The sequence below is a fragment of the Sus scrofa genome, chromosome 6, assembly GCF_054392235.1.
Source record: "Sus scrofa isolate SSC_HxYL_T2T_F1_AM1 chromosome 6, Sscrofa_HxYL_maternal_Yorkshire_Landrace_v2.0, whole genome shotgun sequence".
NCBI classification, from domain to species: Eukaryota; Metazoa; Chordata; class Mammalia; order Artiodactyla; family Suidae; genus Sus; species Sus scrofa.
This window is the reverse complement of record NC_139388.1, coordinates 53,479,200-53,490,651: the sequence shown is the minus strand read 5'-3', so window position 1 is coordinate 53,490,651 and position 11,452 is coordinate 53,479,200. Positions and strand designations below refer to the sequence as shown.

General features: G+C 48.4%; 1 protein-coding gene across 10 annotated transcripts in view; it reads left to right on the top strand.

Annotated features, from left to right (window-relative positions):
- Positions 1-11,452, top strand: part of DMAC2 (distal membrane arm assembly component 2) — a 159,776-nt gene that overhangs the window by 127,622 nt on the left and 20,702 nt on the right. The window lies entirely within an intron of this gene.

Genomic DNA, 11,452 nt, shown 5'->3' with positions numbered 1-11,452 from the left:
CCAGCTCTGTGAGTCACAGTCTCTGTTGCTGCAAGAACTCCAACGCCCTTCCTTAAAGAGATGTCACCAAGCTCAGGTTTCCGGGAATGTATATACTAGTCTGCGTTTGTCTCCAGTAAGTTACACTGCGTATATCCCTGTGTGGCAGTGGTGTCTGTGGCTGGAGCACTGGGTGGTGGATCTGTGTGGAGAAGAGGGAGGACCAGGGAACCAGGAATGTCAGAGGGCAAGGTCTTTGTGTCAGGGGAGCATAGGGGAAGGATGGACAGTCAGCTTCCCCTCTCGCTCCCAGGGCCTGGTGTCCAGAACAGAAAGTCTGAATCTGGGACACTCATTGCTACCCTCTCAGTGTCCCTGGGTCAGGTGAGATGGGAGCTGGTTCCTTCTTGTTCATTAAGACCTGGGCCTCGGAGCTCCTGCTGTGTTATAACAGGATCGGCAGCATCTTGGGAGCGCTGGGATGCAAGTTCAATCCCCAGCCCGGCACAGTGGGTTAAGGATCCAGCATTACCTCAGCTGTGGCTTAGGTCACAACTATGGCTCGGATCTGATCCCTGGCCTAGTAAGTCCGTACATCACGGGGTGGCCGAAAAAGGGGGAAAAAAAAAGACCCGGGCCTCATATGTGCCCGGGTCTTCATGGCTGAACTCTTGTGTTAAGTCCACTTTTTGGGGGAGTGGGGGCACAGCCACGATATACGGAAGTTTGTTGGCCAGGAATCAAACCCACGCCTCCTCAGCAACCCGAGCCCCTGCCTACAGTCTGATCCTTAACGCACTGCTTCACAGTGTCCATAAAAGTGGACACTCCTCCAAGTCCACTTTTATCCAGGGTTGTTGGCACTCTCTGTCCACATCAGCTGTGAATGGAGAGGCCCCTGTTCCTGAGATGGTTTCACACAAACGGTCCCACCCAGGGCCTCAGTGGAGCTCCCACAGTGCCTCCGATCCTCTACTTCTCCCCTCCCCACTCCTGGGGTTTCTCCTTGGGCTTCTCTGGACAGCCTCATCCATGGCCTCCACCTGCCCCTGTCCCTGCCATCCCTGTGATCGCAGCCCCCTCAAAATCTCTGTCATTTTTTCTGACCCCTGATCCCTGTGAGGGAAGGACATTGAAGCTTAGGCCAGTGCTCTCCAGGCTCTTAACATTTTGGACAGCTTGAGAGTTAGGAACCCTGATGTGTCAGTGGAATCGTTTTTGTGTCTGCCAGTGGAAGCATTCCTTCCTTTGGAACTAAGACCTTCCAGGCCAGCAGAGCACAACGTCATGGGAACAGGAAGTATACATTTTGCTAAGGGATCATTAGGGGTAAGTGAGTGGCATCACTTCTCTTTCCACTCCTTGATTCCTGGACCTGAGAATCCCAGCTATGGGAGTAACAGCACCGTTTAGTGGACCCTGATTCCGAGTATATCTAGCCTCCTGGAATACCTTCCTTCGGCCCTGAAAGGTTTTGCCACCTAGCTGGTGCTGAAATTGAGTTTCCAAAAGGCCTCTCTACTCCTCTGTCAAGTCAGCTGTTTCAGGATGTAAGATTAGTGAATTCCATGAGCATGGCCCATCGCTGCATTTCATTTGTGATGAAATGAGTTCCTAGATCAGAGCAATGCCGTGTGGAGTACCATGATGGAAGGGATAAGGCATTCTGTGAGTCCACGGATGGTAGTTTTGGCAAAAGCATTTGTTTGCAGGGAAGACAAATCTGTATCCAGAGTAACTGCCTATTCCAATGAGAACAAAATAAGCTCCATCCCCATGGCCATGGCCACTTTGTGAGTCCACCAGGCAAAAGCAGGGGTGGTTGGGGAGAGGGGCTGACCGGTGTCCACAGAACAGGTCATTCTAGACACTTGATTATTTCAATCCTCTTCTGCTGAGGTGAATGGTGAGCATTCAGAGGTTTATCCACGTGCTTCTTCCCCTCTTCCTTATACCCAATTTTCCAATATTCTTACCAAGTCCCTGACCGTAGTCCATGAATTAGTATGTAATCACACATCTGGTCATTTCTCCTTCAAGCAAAATGAACAGTCCAGTGCACTGCCTGAAGTTCTGCCCTCTGAGAGGATTTCCCTTCACTTTGATCTTCAGGAAAGTTTCAGAAAGGGGTTATAATGCTGCAATTGTCCCCTTTCACCTGGTGCCTGCATATCAAGCAGAAACATCTGTAAACTAAACCCAAGATTTCTTTCTCCATTTACTAGCTCAGAGGGAACTCCCCAGGGGCCATAGGTGTGGCTCTGAGAGAGAAGGCAAGGTAGCAGGAGTGGGACCAATGGCATTTGGGCCACTTCTTCATGTAACTCACTTGTGCCTCAGGACCAGCTCAAGCCAGCTCCCACATGTAGCACTTCCTTTTGATGATGGAGTATGGCTGTGCCCACCCAGCTTTATGGCTTTTGCTGTATCCGGCAGCACTCAGCTCCTGATGGAATTAGTGTCAGTTCAGAGCCAGTAATCACCAAAAGGTCTGATTGTTTCCTTTTCCCCAGTGCACCAGAAGCTCAGGTCACATGGTGATTTAATGGCCCATGGTCAAATGTTCAGTCTCTACCAAGGTAAGCCAGAAGCTGTTTCTCAGAAGGAGAATATTTATCCTGAGAGGGGAGCGAGACTTTGCTCCAAAATCCTAAAGGCCTAAGTATGATTCACTTCAGTGGGCTGCTAATGGCTCCAAAGAGCATCCCTCTCTGCCACTGCCACTTCAAGTGTCACTGGATCTGCTGCATCATCTGGCCCATGTGGCACAGCAGCTTTAACAGAGCATGGACTTATTGCAGTACCTTCTCTTTTTCTGGGTACCACTCAAAACTAATAGCTTTTTTTGGCATTCCCGTTGTGGCTCAGTGATAACAAACCCAACTAGTATCCATGAGGACGTGGATTCGATCCCTGGCCTCCCTCAATGGGTTAAGGACAAGGACCCAACATTGCCGTGAGCTGTGGTGTAGGTCACAGACACGGCTGGGATCCCGTGTTGCTGTGGCTGTGGTGGAGACCGGCAACTGCAGCTCTGATTTGACTCGTAGCTTGGAAACCTCCGTGTGCCCTAGGTGTGGCCCTAAAAAGAAAAAAAAAAAAACAAAAAACAAAACAGTATCTTCTTTGGGTCACTTGGTAAATGGGCTGCAGTAGCAGCCCTAAATGAGAAATAAGTTACCTCAAATACTCAAAGACGCCCATTAGGCATTGTCCTTCTTTTTTGATTATAGGAAGGGCCAGATGCAACGGCTTATCCTTCAGCTCAGAAGAGGTATCGCAGTAGCCTCCCTGGACACCTCAGAAATTTTGCTGAGGCAGAAGGCCCAGAATTTTTATTGGCTTTATTTCTCACCCTCTGACACACAAACGTCTCACCAATAAGTCTAGAGTACTAGCTACTTCCTGCTCCCTAGGTCTAGTCAGCATAATATCACCACGTAATGAACCAGTGTGAGTCTTATGAAAGGGAAAGGCTGTCAAGATCCCTGTGCGTTAAATCATGACACAGGGCTGGAGAGAGGATAAACACCTGGGAGAGGACAGGAAGGGGTGCTGCCAGCCTTGCCCGCTGAAAGCAAACTGCTCTGGTGGATTTTATTTATTTATTTATTGTCTTTTTGCCTTTTCCAGGGCCGCTCCTACGGCATATGGAGGTTCCCAGGCTAGAGGTCTAATCGGAGCTGTAGCCACTGGGCTACACCAGAGCCACAGCAACTCCAAGTCACGTCTGCAACCTACACCACAGGTCATGGCAACGCCAGATCCTTAACCCACTTAGCAAGGCCAGGGATCAAACCTGCATGACGGGAACTCCTCTGGTGGATTTTCATTGACAGGGATGGAGAAAAAGGCTTTTGCAGATCAATAGCTATGTATCAAGCACCAGGGAATGTGTTGATTTGCTCCAGCAATGAGTCACGTCTGGTCCAGCAGGTGCAATTGGAATCATCATCTGCCTAAGCTTATGATAATCCCCTGTCATTTTCCAAGGCTTATCTGTCTTCCACACAGGCCAAATAGGCAAGTTGAACCACTCCTGCAACCTTCAAGCCCTTCATAGTGGCACTTATCTTGGCAATCCTGCTGGGGCTACAATATTGCTTTTGGTTTACCATCCTTCCTGGGTGAAGGCAGCTCTGTGACTTCCACTTGGCCTAAGAGTCCTCACTTCACAGCTCAGGAAACCACTGTGGGTATTCCTGCTGAGTACACCTACTCCAGTTATGCATTCCAAAGTGGAAACACCCACAGGATGAGTTCAGAGACCCGCCGTGCCCACTGAGACAGATCTGAGGTAAAACTCCATCTCTGTAAGTTCCTACTCTGACTGGTGGATGACAGTGCTATTTTGAGTCTCGTGGAATGAATGTCAGTTCAGAGCCAATATCCAGAAATCTCCCAGGGTCTGGTTATTTCTTTTTCCCCCCAAATACACAGTTACGGTGGTATAAGTCCATAGGTCTCTTTGAGGAAGACTGAGAGAAGATTAACAGTGTAAATTTTTATACTAGAGTCCTTCAAGGGGACCCGATCTTCCCTTCATTGAAGGGATTATAGGTCTGTAAACTGACTCAAGTCCAAGAATTGATTGAGGAAACTTGACTCTCTCCTTCTTACAACCCAGTTAAAGTTTTGTTCCCTTGACCAAAAACTTTTCTGCTTATACAGATCAAGTAAGAATTAAGTAGGCTTCCTATCTATTTCACATTTAGCAACACCACGATCAACTAGCCCAGGCCACAGGTCTATGATTGGTGCCTCGGCTCTGCTGTCCATTATGGTGACCACATCCACCTTGCCTTTGGCGGCCGAGTGCTGCCTCCTCAAGAGCTGATTGTTCCCATTATGCTTAGGTTTCCCAACTCAGTGGCTGCAAGTCCCACTGTAAGGTCTGGCCTACAGAGAAGAGCAGTCACAGAATTCTGCAAGGATACTGGGACTGCCCTTGCAAATTCTTTTTTTTTTTTTTTCTCATAGAATCCCTTCCTCTATATCAAGCCAAGGCAGGAGTTCCCATTGTGGCACAGGGAAAATAAATCCTACTAGTAACCTTGAGGTTGCGGTTTGATCCCTGACCTCGCTCAGTGGGTTAAGGACCCGGCGTTGTTGTGAGCTGTGGTGTAGGTCGCAGATGCGACTCGGATCTGGCATTGCTGTGGCTGTGGTGGAGGCCGGCAGCTGTAGCTCTGATTAGACCTCTAGCCTGGGAACCTCCATATGCTGCGGGTGCGGCCCTAAAAAGACAAAAGACCAAAAAAAAAAAAAAAATTAAGCCAAGGCAGATCTGTTACTTTTAATTTGCTCACTGTGGTCCAACTTTAGTCCATTTTTCAGCCAGCCAACCAACCAACCAACCAAACTGTTAGGAGCCCTTTCTATCCCCCATGAACTGCAGTATTGATCTCAGAGAGGCAGCAATGAGTGATGGCTTGAAGCAAGATCTTAACTGCCTGCTCAGGAATTGAACCTGGGCAGCCTGGGTGAAAAAACCAGGAGTCCTAGCCACTGGACCAGCTAGAGACTAGGGGCCAAAAGCAGAATTGCCCTGATTCTTGCCTCCACTGAATGCAGGAATGTTTCAAGGAAGAAAAGATTGTAAAAACAAGTACAAAGTTTATTATTAGAGATACAATATAACATGTGGGAGAGCACAAGGAGAAATAGTTTATTTATTGAAGACCGAAGCAAGGCAGTAGCACACACCCAAAAGGAATGCGGGTACAGGTGTCCTCCTGATTGAGGAAGGCGTCAGAGAAGTGATTTAAATCACTTATATAGGACAGTTCTTCTGAGTCTTTGTTTTCCTTTGTCCAATTATCTCACTTTATTTCTCACACCAGATTGGACCCAGAGCCCTCCCTGATATGTGTGTATGGCTTGTTTGGCCAAGATGAATTCCAGAGCAAAGGGGTATGGGATGGCTAGCAGGACTTATTACGGCCTGGCATCTCCTCCCTTTTTGACCCCTAGGAGTCTTTCTGTGCATATGTAGTTGGGAAGGTCTCCTTGACCCCAAGAGTGATTAATGCAGTCCTCTTAGCTTTTCACTCCAGCAGAGCTCAGTTCCTGCCTTTAACTTTCTCCCTGAGGCTTCAAAGAGAGGCAAGGCCCAACTTACTCAGCCTAATAAATCCCAGCCGTTCTCAGCCCAGGGGCCCATCTACCCCCTACCTCAATATTAAAAGTAGAATCTCTGGGAGTTACCTCATGGCTCAGTGGGTTAAGGATCCAGCATTGTCATTGCTGTGGCTCTGGTTACAGCTGTGGCGCTGGTTCATTCCCTGGCCAGGGAACTTTAGCATGCTGTGGGCATGACCAAAAAAAAAGCAGAATCTCTGAGTAGAGAGCCCATATTGTTAAATTTGACCTGATTCGATTTTAGGTTCCTTCTACTGTTGCCAAAACTCAGCCCCTGTCCACTGTTGCTGAATAGAAATGTGGAGAAATTGGGGAAAGGAGAAAGGAAAACTTTTATTACTTTGCCAGGCGAAGGAGGCCACTGTAGGCTAATGTCCTGATGACTTTAAAAAAATGCACAACCTTGGGAGTTCCTATTGTGGCACAGCAGAAACAAATCCGACTAGTATCCATGAGGATGCTGATTTGATCCCTGGTCTCACTCAGTTAGTCAGGGATCCGGCGTCACCATGGGCTGTGGTGTAGGTCACAGACATGGCTCGGAATCCCGTGCTGCTGTGGCTGAGGTGTAGGCCGGCAGCTACAACTCTCATTCGACCCCTAGCCCCACATAACATGGTGCGGCCCTAAAAAGAAGAAAAAAAAAGCACAACCAGAAGGTTGAGAGTTAAGTTTTATTTGGGGCAAAATTAGGACTTAAGCCCAAGAAACAGACAGCATCTTACATAGCCCTGAGAAACTGCTCCAAGGAGGTGCTGGGTGCGGGGGTGGCTAGGATATGAGTTTTTGCAACAAAGGGAAGGTGGTAGGAACAAAAAATTTACAGAAAACCAGTTTCTATGGGACAGTGTAGAAGTCTGGGCTTACTGGACTCCCTCCTTTGAGACACACCTCAGCTATGGGCCGGTATTCTTGGTTTCTTTCCTGAGTTCCCTCAGGACTCAGTGGCTCACCCATGGAAGTGAGTGACTGGACTCACAGATGACTGGTGTCATCTTTTGTCTGCTTAACTACAGCCCAGGAGGCAGAATTTCAGACTACTCACAAATGCTGCCCCAAAGAGGAAAGGAGGAATGTCAAGACATAAGCAATAGGAATTCCCATTGTGGCGCAGCGGAAATGAATCCAACCAGGAACCATGTGGTTGTGGGTTCGAACCCCGGCCTCACTCAGTGGGTTAAGGATCCTGCGTTGCTGTGGCTGTGGTGTAGGCCGGCAGCTGTAGCTCCTATTTGACCCTTAGTCTGGGAACCTCTCCATGCTCATGGGTGCGGCCCTAAAAAGGAAAAGAAAAAAAAAAGATATAAATGACAAAGGTGAAGCGGGGGTGCATGCAGCCAGGCACACATTTTACAGAAGTTTGCTGCTGATCTCACAAAGGTCACAGATGTGGTGACTAGTCACAGACATCAGTCATCAGAAGGAATTTAATGTTTTTCTAGATATGAGGAGATGCAAGAATTGGGCTATAATTAGGCTAAAAGAAATGGGCCAAATCTTCTCCTAAAAATATCTAACTATCTGAAGACCTGATCTTCCAGTGTTCCCAGAGCACAGAGTGCCTCACTCCTGGTCTCCACCCTGAGCTCCCCTCAGCGGGTGCTGCAGGTCGGCAGCTGCAGTGGCTCATGATTTAATCCCTGGAGAGGCAGATGGCAAGTGCCAAACTCCAGTTCACAGCCCTAAAGACTGTGCCCTCCTTTGGGAGAAAACAGGAAGGGGTCTTGTAGTTTGCATGTGGAAAATAAGGAGGGCCACAGATAAGGATCTGGGTAGACACAAGCTTGCATCCTTTTTTTTTTTTTTCATTTTCTTTTTTTTATGCCAGAACTTGCAGCATGTGGAAGTTCCCAGGCTAGGGGTCAAATTAGAGCTGCAGCTGCCAGCCTACACCACAGGCGCAGCCACACCATATCCAAGCTGCATCTTTGACCTACACCAAAGCCTGCAGCATCGCTGAATCCTTAACCCCACTGGGTGAGACCAGGGATTGAACTCGAATCCTCATGGATACTAGTCAGGTTCCCAATCTGCCGAACCGCAGTGGGAACGTCAAGCTTGCATTCTTCTTCAGAGCTGGCATTCCGCAACAGGGTTGGGACAGGTTCTGGGGGTCCTTGAGATTTATCGCACCACAACCTTCTTTCTGGAATGAGGAATGCTTCCTCAAGTAGTTAACATCTTCCATTTGTTGGGAGGTGGGAGGGTTTCTGTAGAAGAGCTGAGAGGTATTGCTATGTGTATCCCGTGAAAGGGAACCTGGACTCTGCCTCAAGCACTATCGTTTCTCACTGCTCCTCCTTTGTCTCTGCATCCCCTCCCTTCCCTGATTAGCAGCTCTTTGAACCTGCCCTTTGGAAGGTCACGGAGGCTGACTGAGGTCTGTTTCCTACAGACAGGAAATGCGGGACACAGAAAGGCTTTTGTGCCCAGAAGCTCCGCAGAGCCCTGCTTGGTTTCACCACATACCTAGTATGCATTCCCACATGTTTCCCGGAATTCTCAAGTGGTTTCTTTGGTGTATGGGGCTTCTCCTCATGGCTCACACACTGCACCTTATCTTCAGGCGTCTGCTGGGACCTGAGTCTGATTATAGGTAGAAGCTAAGAGGAGAGGGGAGGGTGGTCCTGCGGAGAATCAGCATCCTCATGTGTGACATTGACCCAGGAGGACATTACAGTTTCCTCAGCTGATGCAGGCTTAAGCCCCTTGCATGGGGGTGAGAAGATCTGTTCGGATATCCAAAGAGACTCAACGCAATTGTCATGTCCCGGCCTCGTCAGCGTCTTCCCACATGTCTCCACTGTTCCCTCAATCAGTGCCCTTCCTTTAATAGTAAACACTGGGAGGGGGTGGTCCACCCATCACAGGATGAGTTCCTGCATGTGCTTTTCAACGACCTCAGCTCTGCAGCTACAGGAGACAGGGTCTCCTTCAGGGCACAGAGGGAAGTTTTCAGGTTATATTTGCACTGGGATTTCATCCTTGGAATTATCCTTTCCTTTGACAACTTCGTTCAGCAACATTAGGAGCAGCCAGACAATCTCATTATGAAATCAAGGAGTTCCTGTCATGGCCCAGCAGGTTAAGAACCCAAGTAGTGGAGTTCCAGTCATGGCGCAGTAGAAACAAATCTGACTAGCATCCATGAGGACACAGGTTCGATCCCTGGCCTGGCTCAGTGGGTTAAGGAACCGGCGTTGCCGTGAGCTGTGGTGTAGGTTGCAGACACAGCTCAGATCTGGCATTGCCATGGTTCTGGTGTAAGCCAGCAGCTACAGTGCTGATTTAACCCCTAGCTTGGGAACTTCCATATGCTGTGGGTGCAGCCAAAAAAGAAAAAAGAAAAAAAGAACCAGACTAGTATCCATGAGCGAGGATTCAGATTTGATCCCTGGCCTCACTCAGTGAGTTAAGGATCCAGCGTTGCTGTGAGCTGTGGTGTGGCTCACAGCAGTGTTGCTGTGTTGCTGTGGCTGTAGTGTAGGCTGACAGCTGCAGCTCTGATTTGACCCCTAGCCTGGGAACCTCCATATGCTGCAGATGTGGCCCTAAAAAGACAAAAAGAAAAGAAAACCATCATTCCATTTCTCTAGACCCTCTTTCAGTACCAAAGTCCATATAAGCTTGGGCTGCTATAGTAAAACACCATAGACTGAGTAGCTAAAACAGCAGAAATTTATTTCCTCACGTTTTAGAGGCTGGGAAGTCCAAGATCAAGGTTCTGGCCAGTTTGGTTCCTGGTGAGAGATCTCATCCTGGCTTGTAGAAAGCTGCCTTCTGACTATGTGCTCATGTGGCCCTTCCTTTTGCATGCAAGGAGAAAGAAGAAGAGAGAGAAATAAAGACACTAATCCCATCATAAGAGTCCCACGTCATGACCTCATCTAACTCTAATTACCTCCCAAGTGTCGCATCTCCAAATCAGCCGCAAGTTTAGTGTCTTAAAAATGGCACTAATTTACTCTTACCATTTTGGAAGTCAAAAGTCTAAAATCAAGGTGCTGGCAGAGCTGCATTCCTTCTGAAAGCGGCTTCAAGAGAGAAACTGTTTCCTCACCTTTTCCATCATCCAGAGGCCCCGCAGTCCTTGGCTTGTGGCCCTTTCCTCACACAGCCTGTTAATTCTGTCTTCACAGCATCTTCTCCTCTTCTGTGGTCACACATCTTTCTGTCTCTCTCTTATAAGGACACTGTGATTGCATTTAAGACTCACTTGGATAATCCACCATAATATTTCCATCTCAACATCTTTTTTTTTCTTTTTTAGGGCATATGAAAGTTCCCAGGCTAGGGGCATATGAAAGTTCCCAGGCTAGGGGTCGAATCAGAGCTGTAGCTGCTGGCCTACACCACAGCCCCAGAAACGTGGGATCCAAGCTGTATCTGTGACCACAGCTCACAGCCATGCCAGGTTCTTAACCCACTGAGTGAGACCAGGGATCGAACCCACATCCTCATGGATCCTAGTCGGTTCGTTCACTGCTGAGCCATGACAGGAACTCCCCATCTCAACATCTTTAGCTGAATCATATCTGCAAAGTCCCTTTTTTCATACAAGATAACATTTGCAGGTTCCAGGGACTACAACATGGATGTCTTTGGGGGTAATTGTTCAGCCTACCATACTGCCCGTCGCCTGTTCACCAGATCCTGGAGTTTATCCCCCCACAGTGGCCTCCTGTGGGAACAGCATTTCTCAGTGTCCTCAGTGACGCCCTACCTCAGAAGGCTTCACAGATGGATCCCCCACCAGCTCTGCCCAGTCTCTCCCACAGCTGGTGGAGGTGCAGCAGCCTATGCTGGCATCATCCAGTGGAAGCAGGCCGCCACCACAGGTGTGTGGCCAGTAATACAAGCTGGGCATGTAATTTTTCATTTTCATAATAGCCATATTGGGGGGAAAGGTGAAAATAATTTGAATAGTGTATTTTATTTAACGCAGTGTATCTAAAACACTATCATTTCAACATGTAATCAACCACAAAAATAATGAGTTTTTCACATTCTTTGTTTCACAGTAAACCTTTGAAGTCTGGTGTACATTTTATACACTGTGCAACACCTCTCAGTTCAGACCAGCCACATTTCAAGTGCCTAGAAGTCACAGAAGGCATGTGGCTACCTTATTGGACAGCAGAGTGCCAGAGGAAGATTGAGGGGCAGAGGAGGGGGAATAGAGAGACGGTAGGGGGAGGGAACTGAGATGGGATTGAGCCCGGGGGAAGGGCTGGCCCTGTGGTAAGGATGGAACCTCCCCGTCTACACTGGCCTGGCTCTGGGATCAATGCCATATTCCTTGGGAAGGGCAAGGAGAGGGAGAAATTGGTGC